Genomic DNA, 21791 nt, shown 5'->3' with positions numbered 1-21791 from the left:
CACTGCCTATACCGAATTATTTTTTACCTAAACAGCGTTTTACTAGCTAGGTCATTTTGTAATGATTCATTTATTCAAGCCACCTGCAATCATGATTATTATTTTTATAGTTTCTTTCCAAGAAAAATAAGGGACTGGAACTCTCTGCTAACTGGCATATGTACCAGTACAAATTTTTCATTATTTAAAGATCACTGTTTCTCAGCTAGTATAAATAATTGATCGCTGTTATTTATCTTTTTTATCATTATTTATCTTATTTATTTGTATATATATAGTTTATATTTATTAAGAAATAATCATTTAAAATTGTAATATATTACTATATATAATTTACAAGAGTTTTTTTATTATTATTTTATTAGTCATTCAAAATATTTTCCCAATTCTGATAGGCTAAAACCACGCGCATAATTCACCACAACGACTTACTGATGACCAAATTTGGAAGAATTTTGTGTTTAACGAGGAAATGACGTCAAAAATGGAGCCTTCTACACAAGAATGTACGCTTGGTGTCCGCCAATGACGTCTGGAGCATTTTGCGTTTCCAGGCAACATAGACCTTGCCGCCGATATGACCAAGGCGCATTTTCATGTATTGGTCATGAAACAGGGGCACCCAGCTACATTTTTTCTGTAAAATAACTATTCGAAGAAGCAAATATTGCCTAGAAGTTTCTAAAGCTTGAGAAAAACTCAAAATTTGTGGATAACCGTTCCATTCGTCTCAAATATTCGGAGGTTTTCTAATAGCTTAACTACGACTTTCGGAGGTTGTGTTACTCACGTTTTGATAGCAAGATATTGCGATTATTGCTAAAAAGGTCTCCTAAAAATTTCGGTATGAAAGCAAGGCTACTTCATGTCCTCAGTCTTTCGACCGGACCCATAAGGGTAGCTAACACTTTCGGATGAGACGAAAAAGCCACCTAACAGAGACTTTCGTGACAACCAAAGTTCTCCTAAGACATCCGAACAGATAAATAGTTTTTAGGGCAACTCCAAATTAACCAAACAGGTTTCTAAAGCACAGAGAAAACCATTTGAGACACTTCTGCCGTATTTGGGAACATTCGGCAGGGGCACCCAACGTCAATTTTTGGAAAATATCTGTTCGGAAGATTATTTGAGATCTAGAATTTTCGGAACATTTGTTGTAAAATTTCTTGCTTGCCTGCCTCTCCTAGTATTTTCGAACATCTAAAAAATGGTATAATTGCCCAGTTTTAAAGGATTTTTACACTAAAAAGGTCACCTAGAATTGTCGGGAGCCTTTTTTCTGGCTGAAATTTTCGAAAAGGTAAGTTTTGACCCCTATAATTTTCGGATCACTGGACTTTCAGCTAGGAAATCCGAACAGATGAAAAATTTTTAGGGGATAAAAGTATGCCTATATATACCGTTTAATATTAAAATACGTTCAACAATGTTATGTTTCAGTGGTTTTAAACTATATTCTCGTCGGGTACCCCTGAAGAAACGCTTTTGTGTTTATTCATCGTCTGTGAAACAATGTTGTACTATCGGTGAATCACGAACAATTTCCCATGCAAAGGACACACAAGCACAACAAATGGCTCCAAATCCTCGTCCAGGACGGTTTTCCACAGAACCTCCTCAGGAGTGAGAACGCCGACTTAAAATTCAGCGTGAACAACGAAGGAGAAGACGTCAACAACAAACCGCGGAGCAGAGAGAACGTCGCTTCGCACAGAGAAGGCAACGCCGAGAACAGGAGACAGGGGAACAGAGGAACGGAAGACTGGAATAGCAGAGGCATTATGATCGTTTTACATTGTGGAAAACCCACATTTATTAGTTTGCCGGTTTCCCCGCCGATATATAGATCAAAGTCTGCAAAGTTTCAGCTCTGCACTACGGCCCGAAGTATAATAATTTTCATGCGAACTGCACTGCCATATTTGAACTTTGATTTTGTTTTTTTCTACATTCGGAGGCCGAAATAATGCTAAATGTGTTCTTCAATACACGTTTAAAAATAACACCACACAATACGCAAAAAAGAAGAAGAAGAAAAGAAAGAACAACGTATGGACCTTCACAACGATATTCGCTGTAGGTCACCCATCCAGTTCTTAACCCGGACCGACAGAGCTTAACTTGAGTGCCGCTACCAAACCGAGTTTCGCGAGGGTTATTGCTAGATAGGTATTTCTAGTTAAAATATTCAAGGGCATATCTCTTTAATTTGTGACCAACTGATTGGAAAATGAAATCTTGAGTATATTAGAAGCATACTTTTATTTAGCAGTTTAAGCATTAGACTTTTTATAGGTATGAAGTTGTTTTGAAAACTTAGTGGTTTAAACTGATGCCATAAAATACATCGTATTGCAGATACCTAGAAAATTTTATACAAAACGACTTCTTCCAGGTGCATGGGAGTGGACCATGATCATAATCACGTGTCAAGTGTTCATATGGTCAGGATATGGTCAACGTACGCCGCTGAGTATAACATTCATGCGGGGATTCATGGAGGGTATTTCATCAATACTTTCACCACCAATGTGGTGTTAAAAAAAACGGTATTCCTTCTCTCTACTGACGTTAGAAACTTATTTAACTTGCCCCCATCGTTTTGTCCTTCAAAATGGTCAAAATGGATGGGGAATTGACCGATTCATCTCACTATTTCCTTCACACTGCCGGAACACTATGAAAATCGAGGCATAACCCAATCGAACGAGATGTAAACGAAATGGCCGAGTAATCAGTATTCTGCATTTCAGTTACTAACCTTTCAGCAGTATGGATCGTCGAGGTAAGAAGTTTTAAAGCGCTGCACAACAAGACATTTCCAGTTCGCAGACGATGAAATCGAAAGAAGCGATCGAAATTGGGAAGTACGGAAAGAGAGAGACCCTGGAAACTAACTGTTAAGAATGTGGACTGGACTAAAGAATTGTCACAGTAGACTGCTTGCAGTCCTCCTTTCTCGTAAAATCCATCTAGTTCTTATCTCAGCCAGCGCGACTGCAAACCACAACGTTATGTTACAGTAAGGGATTACGACCAGACGAGAAAGGGCGCTCTCCTATTTTTTCTTCTCGGGCTTATGCCCTCGTTTATCGCGGCTCGCCTGCTTGGGTTTCGCGTGAAGTAACTTTACAAAGAAAAATAAGAGACTGTTCGCAGTCTAAATAAAACGACACTCACATAAGAACACGCATACAAAAAACAACCTCCAAAATAGCCCCCTGCGACGAACTCATACCAGATATTTTTTTAGGGAATTATTAAGCTAATTCATTCTAGCCCAGAGTAAACTACCATTCATCAAAAAGAAGAGAATGGGTATCCGCAGAACTCGAGCAACCGACGTCGAGGTCGACACGACGACGGGACCCGGCAGCACTAGAACATGGAATCCGGAATCCGGAATCCGGAATCCGGAATCCGGAAACGAAAAGGGAATCACGGAATCATGGAAACGAAAACAGAAACGGAAACGGAAACGGAATGCGGAATCCGTGAAAGAAGGTTCCAAGCGATCGATTTGAAAAAAAATATATATATATATATTAGTAATGACAATAAAATAAATAAACAGATATATAAAAAAAAGACATAAGTGAATAAATTAGCGGAGTAGAGGAGACTGCTGTATCACTAGAGGAGTCGATTCCGGTGAAAAGACTCTTGATACCACTTCCGGCAATAAATGCAAATTCTCATGGGACAGCAAATAAAAGGGAGACAAACGTCAATGACAAAAACTAGTTCCTTAAGAAAAAGGTACGTAAGTTATATGGAGACAGACTTCGTTTCGCGTCGCCGTCAAGTTTTTCCTGAGTGTCTTTTCTGGGTTGTCTTCAACAGTGTTCAGTTTTATTTATCAAGACAGCTTACTCAAGAGAACCATGGCATTGTGGAGTTCAACGAGAAGATAGAATTGTGCATTCATTTGCTTGATTCCGCAACTGATTACATCAAAATAATGAGCCATGTTTAATAAGCCTCTTTAACAAAAATACGGACGTTAACGCAAACTCAATTACAGGTACACCAGTGTTCCATCAGTATTCAGCTTGGCGAAAAAGTTATTGCTAAAACACCGGAACTGTGGTCACGTCACGGGTCGGTGAGGTGTCGAGTATTCAGTTTCGGGACAATCACGTGGTGTGGTCTGAGGCCAACTACTTCTATTCTTGACATTTAGCTACAAAGATAATATTTAACTGTATTATTAAACCCATAAACCCGTGAATAAAAATGACTCGTAAAATCACTTTCATCGGCCTTGCAGTGCAATAACCCACACTACGGCAAACCTTATCAAGACACAATAACAACAATATATTTGAGGCATGTCAAGGGAACTGCCAAGAAAACTAAAGCAAATTCTCTTTGGATTGTACTAAATTATGCAATGTGAAATCTTTTAATTTTCTATCATTGATATTTGATTCCGTATTCCGTATTCCGTTTCTGTTTCCATGATTCCGTTCCGGATTCCATGCTACTGCCGCGACCTTAACCGCGGTCAAACGCACGAGCATGCGCAATGCACTCGTATCCGGTCCCGGCCGGGGAAATTTCCCGCGCGAAATTTTAATTGAAACCATTGCAGAGACCGGTGTCAAGCAAAGTATAGTTGAACAATCGTCAGAAATACGCTAAAGTTAAGCGAAATACTTCAAAGTGAAGGTTTTTGTTTTCACAGTTAATAGTTAGATAAATTTTCATTATTCTCCGAGTTCACTAAATTGTTTTGACCTTCACTAAAAAAGTTCTTCGTGTTAAAAGAGCCGACATGCGAAAGCTTGTCGTCGCCATTTGCTTAGCCTTGTTTACTGAATGTCGCCGTTCCAATGCGTGACGAGTCCACGAAGGGAGAAGCCAACAGGAAGAGAAAACTGTAGTCAAAAACAGCTCCGGAGTGTTGATTAAGTTTTATCGAGGGCAGAAGGGGTACCTGCTGAAGGATCATGGCCTTGCCTGAGGCATAGAAACGCGATACTTGCCAAGGACAAACGCTGCTCCTGTCCGTCTTCGTCGGGACACAGTAAAACCATTTAAAATTCCAATCCTCGAGAGACTGTATGCAGTATTTGACGAGGTGGGCAGGAACAACCTGACAACGTTACCGACTACAAACCTCGGACAAAATGGTGCAATAATTATGCAGAAGCAACGCAGTTAATAAATCTCTTCACTCCAAAAACAAACGAAAGAGACATCAGAAAATATGGTAAACCACACTTTACTAAAATTTTGTTCTCAGCAATTTGAATTCATTGTCCTCTCATTTTAAGTGATATTTTATAAGCAGATGAACAACTGTACAGAAATATTTTTTTCTCGGTTAATGGTTTTTTTTCAGCTCTTCCCTCCCCTCCCCTCCCCTCCCCTCTGCATGACCTATTTCCTTGATTACCTTTTGAGCTCCTGATCAGGTGAGCCAAGGCTTTCAACATTTTGCTATATATAAACGCAGTGTGCTTTGCATTTTAAGCTCGTCGGAAGCAATTAACTACAAGTGATCATCGAAAAACTGGTTGGAGTCATCCCTGTTTCCAGTTGTCAGAAAAAGAAATGGAAGTAAGGGGTGTCCTATTTGTGATTGAAACAGAAGAGAAAAAATGGAATTTAACTTTTCACTTAGACCATAATAATGCACTTTGTTTAAGCCAGAGAGGTGATCAAAGATCAAGAAAGAAGACTTTAAGAAAAAGCAGAAAAAATAATATTAATAAACAGGTAACAAAGCCTTGAGAGGATAGCTGCCCATCTCCAAATGATGGCTGGTCAGTTAGACTGCTTGGCTAACAAGATTTTCTAAAAGACAGTCTAAAATACTGTAAGAAAGAAGACAAAATTGCAAATAAAATTGAGTGGAACCTTTATTTGTCTTTTCAGTTAAATTAGGTGTTCTTTATGTACATCATTTCCATTCTTTCTTCTCATTTTGCACCCTTTTCTCATGGATCTGCTTCTCCTTCAGGGTCTAGACTCTGTGTCTTCTATTCATCCCCTTCCTAACTTTCTGTACAAAAATAAGATAGATTTAATCAAATAAATAATAAGTTGTCAGATTGTTATAGCAAGAACAAAACTACAGTAGATACCAAGTACCTTCCCTTTTAATGCTATATGAGCATCTAGTAACCCACAATAATCTCTAACTCCTATTATTTGGCCCACCTTAAAGATGCATACAAGATCATTAAACACCATGGCAGTTTAAATCAACACAGAAGGTTGTACAACTGAGACCTCATTTACCACCCCCCCCCCCCCCCCTATTGCTAGTAAATTAAACTGTAAAACTAAGACCAAGCTGCGAGCATTGAATGGACAGCGTAATGAAAACAGAAGCCTAGTCATGAATGTAAACAAACATGAAGAATAAGCAATAGTGTTGAAATGACAGCATGTACACTGATGTCTGGTCAATTTGCAATGTCAAACAGTCAAAAATAATCTTATGCTGCTGTGATTATTGAACTTATGTGTGGTTATTAAACATCTGCTAAAACAAAAACCTTTTTCCCCTCACAATGTGCCTGGCCTAAAACAATAAATAACACCGACACTATAGATGTTCATACATCTTTTTTGAGCTCGATTATGTTTACTAAATTCATGTGATGTGGTCATTGAATTTTATGAATGAGATCTAAAATAATTATTCATTATCGATACATTTTGTTTATTATTAATACAGACTTAAACCCTGAGCGAGATAATATATTTGATGTGAAAAGGTAAGAACAAGCTTAAAATTAAGGTCGTCAGTCATAAAAGAACAGTTTCATCGCAAAAAAAAACACAACCGGACAATTTACTAAATTTTTTATTTTGCAGAACGAACCAGAGCCCAAAAGATATGGTTTGTATTAAATAAAAATACCAACCATTCAAATTACGTTCAAGCCAGTGTTAGTATAAAGCATTACAGAAAGCTTAAACAATTTAAAACTATTTAAACTTGAGCTATACTTTTAGCGGCCACAAATGTGTGCCACCATTTTGATCAACAAGAGCATAAGAGCACTTGGGGAATATTATGATTGTCAAAGGCAAGTTTACTCATACTTACATTTCCTGTTATACGCTCTTCTTATTCTTCCTATTCATCGCCAGTGAACTTTCTTGAAATACAAAGAAAATTTCTCTGTTCTTGCCCGCAAGAAGACGTAGCCACATGCGTATAGATTTTCCAAATCGAATGTAGCGATCACCAAGCAAATCTTCGCGCATGCTCAGACGTTTGACCGCGGTGGAGCCGCGACCGGACCTGGTAACTCTTTCCCAGCTCCCCCATTTCTAATGGCGAGGAAAAACAATACATTGGCGATTTATCGAAACTTTGTTCGATCTTGAATGCAACCTACATTATTCATTAATTCAGCTAGCAAAACAAAAATTCCTGGTGTTGTGAGCGGGATAATTCTTCAGAGCGTAAGTTTTGTTAATTTGCACTTTCACAGACAGCGGGAGGGCTATTCGCTTCAGATTACAAAAATATATGTGAATGATTTATCGCGTGATGATCAAATGGTGTAAAAGCAGTTTCCAGACTTAAATAATCCTCCTTCTATGTTTTGCAAAATACTAGCCATAACAACATGGAGGAACAAGTATCTGAGGCAAAAGAGATGTTGTCATCCAAAGACTCACAGCAAAAAGAAGAAGCAGTGAAAATTTTAATTGCAATCTCAAGGCAGGGAAGGAACAAGGAGGCTACAGATCTTTTAGCTAAATGCCTGGAAGAGAGCCAGGGAATCACACCAGAGACTGAAGATGATATCAAGTGGTGTGTGAAGATTGCAGAAGAGGAAAAAAGACTTAGATATGCCATTCAGCAGCTTTATAATTCTGTGAAGAAAGATGGCGAAGACAAAGTGGCTATACAGGATATTGATGAGGCTATGAAAAGAGCAAAGGAAAAACAGAAGGTTGGTTACAATTAAATGGCATCACCAGGAATGAACCTATTGCCATTAGTGAAATGTCTAGTCAAATCATGCCTGTGCACCGCCACTTGACCATGGCTAGGGCACTATAAAAGGAAATGATATCCCAATTTTTGGTAGCCTCCCACGCAGAAGTTCTTGGGGGTTTGTCATGCGTTCCTGGGAATGCGTTATGAACCCCTGAGAACATCTGCATGGAAAGCTAACTTTTTGGATCGTATGCAGTGCTGTCCACCTCTCACGCCGTCAAATATATTTGAGAATTGACGGGGAAGGGATGATAGATGTGACGTCATTTGGGGAAAAAAAAACGCGCAAAAAACATGTTGTTTGAATTGTAACATTTGACCTAATTGGTTTACTTCCCATCAATCACATTATTGCCTATATTACAACATTTGGCATACCGGAGTTTGTGAGGAAACGTTCGATGTTTATAACAGTAAGATAGCTCAAACAACGCAAAATATTTGAAATTTCGTTGTCAGAAAGTCAAATCTACAAGAAATGGCAAACTTCAGCAATTATACAGGAGATTTCAGACTCTAATCTGGAGACTGGGAGAAATGGCTCAAAATCTGGAGTCTCCTGGATTATCCGGGAGGGTTGACAGCCCTGCGTATGAGGATCATTAGTTAGCATATAGTATCCCGCTACTTGCATTTGGTTTGGACATGACTGAGTTTGGAATGTCAGGAGGAATTGGTGGGCACCTGTAACCTTAATTAACACCCATGCACATAACAGCTCACTGTAAATTAAGAATTTGTTCATGCTTAGCGTGCGTATATCGAGTTATGGATGCACGCGGGAAGTTTGGAGAGCACGAAAGATGCGTAAGAGTTGCACGAGGCGATAGCCGAGTGCAACTCTACCTTCTTGAGTGCTCTCCAAACTTCCCAAGTGCATCCATAACTCGATATACGCACAGCTAAAAGCATGAGCAAATTCTTTTATAACATAGCTGTCAAAAATGCTTGCTTTTCGATTAACTACAAAATTCTCGTAACGCGCGACACAATAACAAACGCTTCTATTGGCTGATTACAAACACGCCACAATGGTTTAGTTTGAATGAAAATTCTTTCTGAAAACTGAGAAAGAAAATTTGCTTATTTATTCGCTAACTATCAATGAAAACTAAAAAGAAACAAAGGAAAAAGAGTCTTAAAGTCCGCCTGAAGTGAAAATACTCACATGTTCGGAAGTCGTGGAGTACGGTTTGGATTTGCTTGAAAGATGTTTATGTTTGCTCGGCAAAATCCAGAAAACTTGTTTTTCAGCGAAGACGACTGTCATCCTACGTTAGCCTTATATTCATTTACGAACAATGGCTGGTCATTACGGCTTCTTGAGAAGACCCGGCAGAAGTTGTTTTTGTGAGTAATAAATTCATGTCTCCTTGTGTCATTTGTCTTGTTATTGCAAGAGAAATTTTCCTGCTTCAGTCGGATTGTTCGGCGATAACAAAAGTGTATAATTTTTTGCTGTTGAGCTTACTTTTAATTAACTTGTTTTGTAGGATATAAAACAAACGTTAAAAACGGAGGACACTTTGTACAAATTGGATATTTTCCGACACAGACCAATTTGTGGTCTTTTCTCAAGTAAATGTCAGTCTTTACGGCAGACTTTCAAGTTTCAACGAATCATGCAGGCTCTATTATTTGCGAAACATGTCACGGCTTTTGCTGTTGCTTTGAGTGGCTAGAACGAAGCTAAATTCCAAAAAAGTCTAGAAAGTTTTTTATCATTGCCGTCGATTTTTGGGTACTTAGGAAAAGGGACGAAAAACACAGCTGAACAGTACACGTCATCTTATTTACGCACGGGCGTGCGTAAATAAAGATTTTGTTCATAGCGGCTCAATAGGACTTATATAGGGCAAGCACGCGCGCTATGTTATAAAAATCCTTGGTACAGGTCTATGAGCAACAGCTTGACCAATTTGTCAATATACATGGTGGTGAAAATATATTAAATGAAAGGAGATAGATCTGACTATAAGGATATACATGTAGACACAACTTTTGTAGTGACAATAAAAGAGAAATAAATTTTTAATACTCTTTGAAAAATTTTAAATTTTGTACCCTTTTAATAGACCCTAGCTCCTAAGATAATGACCTTAAAATAATGCCTGTTTAGCATCCAGGGCGAGGTTGTTCAAAGCTGGGTTAAAAGATAAACCAGGGTTAGGGTGAAATTTTTGTCCAGGTATGAAAGCTTTAAAAACAAATTTAGTTTACTTCTTTTTGTCTTCAAGTTGATGATTGGCTACTCTAAAAAAATAGAGAAAATTATGTAAGAAAATACTTTCAGAAAAAAAGAAAAAGAAACCCAGATAATTTAATTTGAACACCAAGTTTGTGCTAATCAGCCTTTAAACAACTAGGTCCAGTATGAATATTGTTTATTTAATGAAAAGGAAACAGATACCCGAGGAGCAAATAGCAGTCCTGAAAAGGAGAAGAAAGAAATGAGCGAGGAAGTCGGACTGATGAGCTTGCTGATCAATGCTTTGACTGTTAGCAAAAAAGATAAGTTCACTCTGGCTGAACTAAAGGACACAGTAATGGTATATGCCAGAGGGGAAGTGCCTGAAGTAGTAACGTTGCTGAGTAATTAAGGAGGACATGGATAAATTCAAAAAGGCCTCTGTACTGAAAAAGATAAAGCACTGTGTACTAAGTAAAAACTGTCCACTATGTTAGAAAAAGAAAAAGGTTGCAGTATTCAACCTGTTCACTCTTTTTAAAGCTATAAAACTGGGTTACAATTTTAAGACTAGGCTCAGGTATAAAATTTGAATATTTCTTTTGGTGCTCCCTAAAATAAAAACCCCATTTGTTTAACCCTCCTCCCCCCCCCCCCCCCCCCACATCTCAAGATGCTCTTGGGTCCCTCCCCTACAAGATCCCATCAAGAAGAATTTTGTCTACCATCTGAATTTGATCTTCGGCTCTGTTTTGGTTCCTTTCAAACCTGCATTATAATTATGCACACTTTTTTCTCGGAAGAAAGATGACCATCACAGTATATACAGTGTATGAACTATTCTTAAATAACAGTAAATTATTTGTTAAAAAAGAAAAGGGAAAAAATAATAAAGATCTTTATTAATTACAAAACCTCAATTAAAATCCTATTTACAATCAACCTGCTGGGGAAAAAATTCATTATGAAAATTAATATTTGATGAAATTTTGTAGAGAGCTGGTACGACAGCTTTATTTGTATTATTTGAATAAAAGTTTTGCAGCAAAGCCAGTTGGTACAGCAATCATGCCAATAGCTACTCCCTTCATCCAATTAAAGGGAATCGTATAATAGGCGAATAATAGTTGGTACAGCAATCATACCAATAGCTACTCCCTTCATCCAATTAAAGGGAATCGTATAATAGGCGAATAATAGTTGGTACAGCAATCATGCCAATAGCTACTCCCTTCATCCAATTAAAGGGAATCGTATAATAGGCAAATTAAAAATGAGTAATAAGCACATTGGTACCATGGTGTGGTCAACCTCTCAGGTTTGGTAGATAAATAAGGGATTTTATATCACCTCACTTGACATATTATCAAGAGTTGGCTGTGCTGAAAACAGTAAAATTAAATGAATAAAAAAGATACACTGATTTATGTCATCAACTAGGGAGGTGCTGACATTCGATGTCAAGAAGAAATGTTGTCTATGTTGTGCTTCAATTTTTTAATCCTTGGTTTAATTTTTGTTGATCAAACTCATTACCATACATTACCACACCCAAAAAATAAAAGAAAATAAATTTAAACTAAGGATAAAATTGAACCACAAAATCTACCTGACTGTGTTTATTTGAGCTTGGACTTTTGACTTTAGGGGATTGATGAAGTGAAACATTGTTTGGAGAACTGCCCACATATGAGCTATCAATACCTCTCTAAAATGTCCTGACATGCACTATATATGAATTTTGATTTGTTGCCAAACTTGATTTAGATGTTTTCTTTTGTATAACAAGGTCATGAAATATCCAGATCAGTCCCTGGAATCTGCAAAGCACTTCATCCTTGTAAAGATTTCTAAGAAAGGATCCACCTTCTTGAAGTCCTTGATTCCAACCTCCCAAATCCAAATGCTAGTTTTACTGTACGTTTACAGCCAACTGACTGCAGACTTCCTCTGGTTTATAATTCCCTTGATTATTTTCTACATCTGCTTTTTGTCACTGGTCGTGTTTTCTCTCCAAGTGTTTTATGGAAGGGAAGCCTTGAGACAACTGAGAAGTGTGTCAGAGCTAATGAAAAAGTATGTAATCTGTTTATTAATTTTTGCTTATGGCAATAGGCGGGTATACTCCTTGAAAATTTGGTGGGGTTGTGCAGCATGTCCTCTCAAACTCTAACCCTAGTCAAATTAAAATCTTTGATTTTGCCTGCAGAATTGTGGACCTCAGAACAGCTCTCTTAGGTTAATTGAAAAAAAGTCAAATTCAATCCAAGACCTTACCTTACTTGATTTAAAATTTTAGACCAAAAGGGGCTCAAAAACTGTACCCTATGGGGCTGAATATTCCTATAAAGCTTAAGGGAGTTCCCCCCCCTGCCTCTCTGAGATAGTAATGCATAATGGTTTAGGCCACCCAAGGCTTAAGCCCAGCTATATAGTCAGTAACAGAATGGTTTTGGTAGCCATGGAAGTCAATAGCTATTTTGGGATGAAGTATAAAAAATAAATAAATAAAAATTAATATAAAAATTAACTATTGCCTTGTTTCAGCTGGAATAGAAAATTGTGAACAGCCAGTTACCCTAGGGATTGGGGGGGGGGGGGGTGTATCTGGTGATAGAAGTGTGGGTGCAAGGGAAACCCAAAAATATAAGGCCCAACTAAGGCCACTACCAAATTAATTTCCCTCTGCAGCTAAGGCTGACCCTGTCTGATGTAAGGTGCAGGGGGAAGTGTTGCTGGGGTGAACTCTAGAACTGGGTATTCTTACTTCGCCCCTTCCAAAATAGTTTCCCTCTGCAGCTCAGGTTGACCCCGTCTGATGTAAGATGTGGGGGGAAGTGTTGCTGGGTTGAAAAGGTAGATTCATGGGAACTCTAGAACTGGGTATCCTTACTTTGCCCCTCCCGAAGTAGGTTCCCTCTGCAGCTAAGGCTGACCCTGTCTACTGTGATTAGGATGGGGGAGTGCAAATAGGGTAAGAAGGGTGTTTGCATAGGCTCTTTAAAACCTGGTCTCTTTTTACACCCCTCCAAAAATAGCTTCCCTCTGCAGCTAAGGCTGATCTTGTCTTCTGTAAGAAGGGGGGATGTGCAATTGGGGTAAAAGCGGGTTTGCAGAAGCACTTAAAAATATAGTCCCCTTGTTCTGCCTCTCCCAAAGTTCAGCGTCCTCCTTTCAGCTAGAGCATAGCCTTCTTTAGTGTATTTGTAAGGAACAAACAAAAACTATTGCGTGACTTTAAAATGCTGTGTAAAATTGTTATATCTTACTAGGTTTGACCTTCGACTGAACAGCAGTGAAGCCGAGAATAAGTTCATGTGGAACTCTGTGACTCCATACATTTCCTTCTTCATTGTTTTGTTGGTAACAGTGGCTGTGTTTCCACTTTGTGACAAAATCTGGATACCGTGTTCTGAACTGAGTTTGGTAGCTTTGTTCTTTACAGGTAAATGCTTGCCATCTCTCATGATAGTTTGTGTTGTGGATGTTTCTCATGTACGCACAGGTAGCTACCCGCCTGCTTAGGCAAGGGGGATACTCCCTATAATGGTCGATAAGAGGAGGCTCTGTCAGAAAGGGGTACCTTTCTTGGGCCTTAGGTACATTTTTGTATATGAAAGAGTAGGGATTTCACTTGCTGAAGTATTTCAAAAGGTTGGGAAATCTGTCATTATGACCTACAAAAAAAACCGAAAAGGGCTGCAGCGTTCACTGAAACTTATAAGGTATGCAAAAGGGATACCATTTGTCAATAAAAGGTATACGAAAGGGGTACCTTTTCTGTTGAAAATGGTATACTAAACGGAGAGGTGTGGACCTCCGGGCAAAGCCTCCCCGTATAAAACTTTGTTGAGTGCTTACCCCCGCCGGGCCCACATGCGAATGTAATGTTCAGAATTCCTATTGCGGCAGGGTTAGCTCAGCTGTAGCTGAGTACTGGCCCTTACTTCTCCCCAGTCTTTTCATCCTTGTCTCTTTTTATTAATACAAATGAGGGAAGTGCGTATGAGCTGCACGCGGAGGAGATGGGAAGAAAGAAATACGGGAGAAGGGTAGTCTTTCCTTTCTCTCTTCCTCCTTTCCGTCTTGTCCTTTGTCGAGGTGGTCTGCAAGTCTCCCGTGACCGCTTGCAAACGATACTGAAGAGATGACTTGGGATGAATCAGGTGCTGTTCTGTGGAGCGTCAAGTTGCAAGTTTGATACCAAGCAACGGACAAATAGTTAGGGTCATTAAACTAGCAGTAATTAGGGATTAGTAAGTGAGTTCGAATGTTGTAGATAGAATAACGCACTTTCTGTACGCGTCAGAATAGTAAACGAGTTCTTGATCAAGCTTCGTTCTATTAGACGTACGAAATCTTAAAAACACATTGCATTTACTTCCAAAAATTATTGAGTTTAAACTTACCGAGTAGAGCAGAACCTGACGAGGAGCTAACGAAGAAAATGAACAGTGCAGACAAAGAAAACGAGTAAAGCTGCACGTGGAAGAAAAGACATGCGCGCGCTCCTTGCCCATGGAGTCTATGACGTTTTTCCGGAACCTGAACGAACCAAAGAATCGAGATTCTTTCTGCTAAATGCTTGTGCCCAGGCTTCTCGCGTTCAGTTTATGTTGCGTTCTCCTGGCGTCGAGCGCAATAACTGAGGAAGAAGGAATTGTCTCTGCTTTGGTTGGACTACCACTTAGAATTTGTGGCCCAGTGTCCATCGGGGAACCTAAAAACAGTCCTTTGTGTTATGTAACTTGTTGACTGCATGCTTGGAGAGCGCTTTTCCTTAGCTTATGCAGTTATAGACCACTCCATCTAATGAGTCCATATGGTTACTAGTTTCTTCTTTCAGAGGATTGCCGGATAAATACGATGACTTTGCACTGTACACAATTCTCCTCAAGTTGCTAACCACCGGACTGTGTAGTTTGGGGAATGTGCGAGGACTGGCGTTCCTGTGCTACCCAATTTTTGTTGGTAAGGTAAAGTCATATCTCTGCAAAATTTTCATTGTTGTTCAATACTTTTACTTTGTGGAAACACGAAAAGCGTTAATCCTATATTTACTGCCAAAATCTTCGTTACGTGAATTGCAAAGTTTAATCTCGTGATCTACTCGTAGTTTTAATAATTTTTAACTGTATATATATATTTTTTATATAGGTTTTTATGAGAAATCTTCTCTTTCTATTATAATTTCTAGTTTATTTATTTATTTTTCGTGGCATGTCTGTACAGTAGCTAATTAGCTAAGCACATTGACCACGTTAAATAAAGGGTATTGTATTGTTGTATTGTATATCCCTCTGTGTCTGAATCTTCTAAAGCAGACACCAAAACCAAACTTCTGGGCCATGTGCGGATTGGAAAAAAAATGAAGTTCTGGTTAGCAAGAAAAGGGGCGAGGATGCGGGATGTGGCGAGTCCCCTTTCCATACCCTAATTAAAAAGCTTAGTTCCGTCAATTCATTTGATAAAGTTAAGGGGTTCAAGTGCTAACGTCTCTAAAGTTAGCCCTCCACCAGAGCCAATTCACGAATTCCTGTCCTCGGAAAGTCAATTGTCTGTAATTGTAATTGTATTTTTTTTTACCAATGAAGCCCACCTAGAAGGTCCTAACAACTCGTTTAAACGTGTCCGCTCGTTCCACGTAATGGAAGTATTATATTTGGAAATGTATTTGAAGACAGGACAAAACCGGAGTTTCCAGTCGAAAACTCCTCGGAGCTAAGAAGAGAACAAAAAATAAACTTAACCCACATATGGCGACGACGCCAGGATTTGAACCCAGGCCTAATTGGTGGGAGGCAACTGCTCTCAAGCGCTTCGGAGCTACCTTCATTACTTGCGTGCACTTTGTAATCTTCTTTTTTTTCTTCTCCGCAGTGCCCCTTCGCTATGGACTGGAATTTGACATCAGTCTTCCATCCATTCTCCACGTGGTAATTTTTGTCCTGCTTCTCATTATGGCGGGTCGTCACTCTTGGCGTGGAATATATAAAGTACTTATTCCTTATTTGTTGTGTCTGCTATGGTGGCAGCTTTTTACCGAATTGTTTCACTTGATGACCTGGAGCAGCCTGCTCCGCGCCACCCTGGGGTGGGTAATTTTTGTGACCACGCTACCTTTACTGATTCTGTTCACTGTTGGCCTGTCTGTGACGTATTTCGTGTAGTGGTTTATGACGCTTGATCTGGTATTCAAGCTTGCGGTCACAGCTGCAGTTGTAGCGTTTTCATCAGCTATGTTTTACTACTCCAAGCTAGAGGTTCCTTATGGAGAGAAACTCGAGCGCAGGAAAAAACTAATCATAATCTTAACGGGTTCGGTGGTTGTTAGCCTTTTGATTCCCGTTGTTTACATCAATTTTGTCCCTTCGATATATGGCCCGACCAAAGTCCTGTCATGGAAAGAGTACAACAATACCTGTGTCCGCATGACTAAGGGAGGTGAAGTCAATATCGCAGCAGTACAGATAAGATGCAATGAATTTCAAGGCGAGTCTGTCAACTGGACTGGAATTGTAGCTGATGTTAAGTTGAGCTCTGTAGAAAATCGCTTTCGTCCCTTGGTCACTTACCTCCCCCGGTTTTTGCAGCCTTCTCTAAATGCCTTCTTGGAGAAGAGGAGAATAGAGGTGGAGACAGGTATAGGGGCAAATTGAAACTTATATGTATACATACTTGGTTCCTGGGATCTTTCAAAGAAACTTTGCTTTTTCGTTCCCTTTCATGAGCTGTTCTAGAGTAAGCAGTGAATTAGTATTATGCCTTCGGTATTGTGAATTGCATATGGTAAGCAACAGTTCTTTCCTAATATTAAGAATTAAATAAATGGATCAACGTACTCGCATAAGAGAAAATCGTTCCTTTTTTTGTAGTAAACTTCACACCATTCGCTAGACCTGCGCGGTAAAGGAAATTCTGCGCTGTTGTGTATCCAGAATTGTTCGATTTATGGGGCGAGTTTAAACTTAGTTGATCAGGTCATACGATAACTTTTGAATCTTATAATAGCAAAAATATTTATTCAAGTTCTTTCATAGAAACACATGAAATAGAAAAACAAGAAAGAAAAAATAATGGCCTTAACGTATTGCTGTCGAGGTTGGCTACTGGAGATAGAACAACCATGGCAGCTCCTTTGCGTTTGTAAAAATCTAGTTCAAGAGAACCATAAAAAGTGACTTTACTACCTTCTTTCAGGTTCACGGAAGCACGCTGGTGGTTACGAAAGGCTATAGGACCGTGTCATTTAAGAACGTATGACAGGTACACCTTTTCTGTTGGGGTAAAGATGACTACTGATGCAGCATCACAGCACGAGGAAGTAGTTAGAGTGACTGTCACACACCGATTCTACCATACCATGGTCACATTGCAAGAGAATACACAGGTTTGATATAATTAGGGCTTGTCTTATTTTTTACATGGTTGCCACAGGTCAGTAAATGGTCAGGGGAAAAATTTCAAGGTCAGGGAAAAGTCAGGAACTTCACCTCGAGCAAGCGAAAAATTTAAATCTTTGAAAGAACTCAGGGAACAGCGAAATTTTAAGAGTACTTATGTATTTTTCCCGTCTATTTTTACGGTGTAAAATTCTTTTTACATTTTACGGTCATGGATCATGTTGTATTGGTAGAATATTGTTCATGAAATTGAACGACAAGCTGATGTTTGGAATTTCAAGAAAAGCAATTCTTTTTTTACGTTATGGTTTTAGAACTATCAATTCATGTGCACTGCAAGTGACTTGCTTGAAGGGTCATGTAGGGCGTTTTCATGTGATGTCACAGCAGACATGGTGTTCCAAAACAATGAAAAGGAGGCTATGTTGGTGTTCCAAGCGAATCCTGAGGAAGCCTTACCGCTTTCTTTTGTTGCAATTAATTTGCATAGATGCTGGTCATGTGGGTAAAAATGCTCTAAATCACTCCATATTTCCAAAAAGTGTTACACAGGCATTTTCAGAAAGGAAATTGCTTTTTAAGAGCCTTATCGAAAAGAAAGGATCCATGGCCCTCCATGTTATCGGATGGAACGTTGGGGTGCTCTGCCTCTAAGCTATGTAGTTGACTGACCGGTGGTGAAAGAGGGTAAAATTCGATATTATATTGACAATATTTCACATAGAGTGACCCTAAACCCATTAAACAACGCCCCCAAGCGAAGAGTTACCTTATACATGGCACTCAAATTCTATTTTGATAGTCGGTTTGAATTCACTGTAATGAAATCCCGTTTTGTTGAATAATTCAGTGTCTCTTCTATGTAGTAGGTTCGTTTCTGATTCTCCGTTACTAACCAACGTTCCTTTCTATATCACAGATCACGTTCCAAGGCCGCTTGGCGAGTGGGCCGCCTTACGTGACCGTCACGGCCAAGAGGCTCTTTATCAACGGCACCAAGGTCAAACCACGTATTGGGCTTGGGCGTGACGACATATTTGAAGGTTTGCGTGACTCTGGTCTATTCATAACCCGGTTTTTTATGACGCCCTTGATTAACGAAAGAGACTATGATGAAGATGATGTGTGAATTATGACAGAGCGGGGCTTTTTTTTCCATACAGTACGTACAGGCTTCTCTTGGAAAAGTAAAGGGGCAGTTGGTATGGAATTGTGTATCGTAAAGAACGATCATTTTCTAGTAATAAAGAGAACGGGATTAGTGTTTGGAATATAATTTATGGCAGGTAATGAATATTTAAGTGAGGGTTTCAATATGGGAAACGGTTACGTCAAAAATGCAAACAAGCTAGTTTAAGATGTTTTATGTTTGTAAAACATGGAGATTTAGAGCAGTAACAGCTTTGTCCAATATAAGGATATCCGTGAAGATGTGACAAATCATAGTTTACTTGCTCGTGTTTACTACATAGCGAAGTTCATGTTGAAAACGTGTTTCTGTTTTAGAAACCGCTAGAAACGATTGTGAACAGCAGAGACATGAATGGAAATTAAGCGAGCAGGCCTAATCGTAAGTTGAGGGGCCTTTTACGCCGCTTATAAATATGGATATGGAGCATTGTTGAGGCAATTAATCGTATGCACGAACAGCTTTTTAAGTTTAGCAGAAACTAGCCGGCACAGAGGCCAACGGCAATTAAGTGAGTCATATCAAATTGGTAAAATGTTAGTTTGTGCTTATAAAGCTTTCAACTCTGATTAAAGTAACCTATACCAGATTCGTGTTACCTTGACTGATGGTGAACTCACTGGATAATATCTTTAGTGGTCTTATGAATTCATTACAATGGTATGTCTATAACGAGGTGGGGGGTTCAAAGGTCGATTCTATTGGCTGGCTTCTAGAATAAGAAGGTGTTCATCGATTGGTTCATTTCAGAGCAAAAATATAGCCCCAACAGCAGCCGAGATCCGTCCTTGCCTCAAGTTCCTTGTGAGATTTGATTGCCAGATCTTCGTCATGTCGTGCAGGGCTATCGTTGCTAGGGCTTTACGAATTTTGAGATCAGTATCTGTGCTTTGCATTCTAGGTCCGAGGCTCTTGCCCTTCACTGACGAAGTCCCGCACAGCTCGTTCAGATCGTGGAGGCCATTCGGATTGAACATTATGTTTTATATTTTATTTGTAATTTAGATGCGAACGTACACACGCAGATATAATGGGCTTAGTGTTCACGTACTTTACTACTTCACTAAGTGAAGCCCCGTTCAGCTTGGTTAGATCGTGGTGGTCATTTAGACCGCACGATATGTTTTATATTTTATTGCAATTTAGATACCAATGTACACACGCAGGCATGATGGGCTTAATTTGTATCTGCTATGCTACTTCACTGAGTGAAGCCCCACACAACTTGTTCAGATCGTGGAGGCCGTTCGGATTAGCCTTTATATATTATCTTCTATTGTAACAGACCCTTCCACGATTTTTTCAACTTTTGACTGCCGCCGAATTTTACAGACGTTTGCATGGTGGGGGGTAAATTCGTCCCTCCCCCCACCATACAAACCTCTGTAAAATGACGCGACCTTGTGGAGTAATATCTTACCTCGCTTTTAACGTATCATCTTTAAACTTGATAGGTTTTCTAATTTTAAGGCGCTTTTTCCAGCGTTGTCAATAAATATTCACTTACTGGTCTTTGTGAAAACTTGAAAAAAAACGTCAGAGAGTCTATTTAGATGCCAAAGTATATATGAAGACATAATGGACTTAATCTTTACCTACTACACTACTTTACCTAGAGTAAATTGAGTAGCAGTTGGTGGATCTATGCCTTCAAGTTAGTCAGGGGCCCGACCACCCAGACTCTGAGTGACGGGGGATTCGGGCGAACTTATTAAGACTTTTGCTTAGCCCTGCGGCGCTTGATTTGACTTAGACATAAGAAGGGGGCCGGAATCCCTTTCTTAGACCCACCACTAGATAGTAAACAAGCAGATTTTACTAAAACAATTATTCCTCTCTCCCTCATGGCCTCTGAGTCAATAGCCCATTCGGCCTTCGACCTCGTGGGCTATTAACTCAGAGCCCATTCGGGCTCGAGGAATAATTGTTAATTAATTCTACTGAATATTGTATGCTTGTTAATTATACTCTGCAAGGTAATTCCGTGCCGAATTCCGGACTGGACCAATTGGGCCAACTTGCGATACAGAATTTATCTTTGTCATCCTTTTATGTTCTCTTAATGAAGAAAGGGTCATAAAAACTATTAGTGTTCTTCAAAGACTGCCAAGCTGTAGTTGTAGTTTGATGTACGAGTCAATGAAATCTGTGTAAAGTTTCGCTTTACCGAAAGTGTATTTTGAGCTCCGAACGGGCAAAATGAGTTTTCTCGAATTTTAACAAAAGAACACGTTAGTTAGGAAAACTAACTAGAGCATGTTTCATTTATCATTAAGGGTTATCGATGAGCCTAAAATGTGCGAAATCAAATTTTGAACTTGTGCCGACCGTGAGAGGATATTTACGGAAAGCTGCTCTTAATATTGTCCTCTTTTGTGTATTTGCAGTTATTGTATACTAGTGGTTATTAACTGTTTCACGGGGCCAAGTAAAATTGCTCTAAAAGCCTGGTCACGAATATGCTTGGTCAGGGCCCGCGGAGATTGCACATGCTGGATCCACCACTAGAAGTTTACAGATCATGATATTACACTGTAGGTTCCTGTAAACCCTTTAATTTTGTCTAGTGTGTCATCGAAATGCGTCAGGGACCACATCATCAGCCGATATAATTCGTTTTAAGAAACCGTAGTTCCATCGTGGAGTAGTCTTCAGATTTAATCGAGAACCTTCATCAAAAAAGACTTCCGCATCGTTGCAAATGCTACACAGCCTTGCTGGTTTGAAAACGCAGAAGTCTAGGACTAAGTGCGGTTTTGTAAAGATAGGCGTTGTGAGGCTTACCACGAATCTGACTGATGGGTCGAAACGGACCAATAATAAATTTAGATGCTGGACGATTCTTATTCCAACGAAGATACTATTTAAATATATGAAAATGTATGTTACAGTGGAACCTCTATAAGGAAGTCCTCGGTCTAACAACTTTTTTTTTACTCCAGTAATAGTAAAATATAAAGCAATACGAAAAAGAATCTCGATATAAGTTAACGAACCTTGTTATAACGAACATATTTTGCCAGTTACTTGGCCCTT

The 21791-nt window shown here is 39.3% G+C and overlaps 2 protein-coding genes and 1 pseudogene across 3 annotated transcripts in view; 1 reads left to right on the top strand and 2 right to left on the bottom strand.

Moving 5' to 3' along the window:
* The window catches only part of LOC140933395 (uncharacterized), a 31127-nt gene extending 28271 nt beyond the window's left edge, over window positions 1–2856 (bottom strand). Inside the window, exon 1 of one of the 2 annotated variants that reach the window (XM_073382943.1) lies at window positions 2765–2856. The gene's annotated coding sequence lies outside the window, so the exon portion shown is untranslated. The remainder of the gene's footprint in view (window positions 1–2764) is intronic. The other variant, XM_073382944.1, reaches the window with a different exon arrangement.
* LOC140934582 (uncharacterized) overlaps window positions 1–21791 on the bottom strand; it is a 466993-nt gene that overhangs the window by 437447 nt on the left and 7755 nt on the right. The gene's annotated exons all lie outside the window — the stretch shown is intronic.
* Window positions 7307–19338, top strand: LOC140933410 (wolframin-like; annotated as a pseudogene).

Source organism: Porites lutea, chromosome 4, assembly GCF_958299795.1.
Source record: "Porites lutea chromosome 4, jaPorLute2.1, whole genome shotgun sequence".
Classification (NCBI taxonomy): domain Eukaryota; kingdom Metazoa; phylum Cnidaria; class Anthozoa; order Scleractinia; family Poritidae; genus Porites; species Porites lutea.
Note: the sequence above shows the minus strand (reverse complement) of the source record. Positions and strands in the feature narration are given on the sequence as shown.